Source organism: Arachis ipaensis, chromosome B05 (genome assembly GCF_000816755.2).
Source record: "Arachis ipaensis cultivar K30076 chromosome B05, Araip1.1, whole genome shotgun sequence".
Lineage (NCBI taxonomy): Eukaryota > Viridiplantae > Streptophyta > Magnoliopsida > Fabales > Fabaceae > Arachis > Arachis ipaensis.
The window spans coordinates 12,488,304-12,489,187 of NC_029789.2; positions in this window are offsets into that span (position 1 = coordinate 12,488,304).

Consider the following 884-nt stretch of genomic DNA (forward strand, 5'->3'; position numbering starts at 1 on the left):
TACAAGCATTGTGAAATTGCTATATGTGTTCAATCAAGTCCTCTTTCAATTGTCTATGCTGCTGCCTATTTCGAAGTTGGGCATTTTTTTAGAAAAATTTCGAAGTTGCCATATGTATTTAATCAAGTCCTCTTTCAACGGCTAGTTTTATAACGGCTAATTTAATATAATAATATAATTAATATACAATATTAATTTAATTACTTATATTAATTATGATTTAAATAATTAATATAAATTATTAATCAAATAGAGTTATAATTAATTATTATAATTATTAATAAATTAAATATAATTTAATTATTTGATATAATTTTTTAAATAACTAAATTAAATACTTAAATCACATTTAATTTATAAATAATTATAATATTTAATTATATACATAAGGTTAAATAAGTTAGTATCTAATAAGATTAATACCAACCTTTTATTCACAACATATTCTATAACATTATTAGTTGTTATATTATTACGATATTATTTAATTTGTTTTAAATTAAGTGCCACATGTTAAAATTTTATTGCTTACCATGAAAACAAAGCAAGGCCCTGTTCAGAGGGACTTATTTGCTTTAAAATACGTGCGGGGACTCGTATTTATATTACTCCAATAGCAGGGCTTCAATTTTTGTCAGAACGGGTCCTTCATTGGATTGCCGTTGGAGATGCTCTTAGCACCACCTTGACCCATTTTTCGCACAATAAAATTATCGACGTAAATGACTTGCCGTTGAGAAGCATGTAAACTCGTGAAGTTGATAGTTGAGAGCGGTTAAATAATTTAATTAATTTGACTAAATTTTTATTTAATGATCTTCAATTATTAATTTTACGTGAAGTTGACTACATGTGAGTTTTTACCATTTAATATTTTTAATATT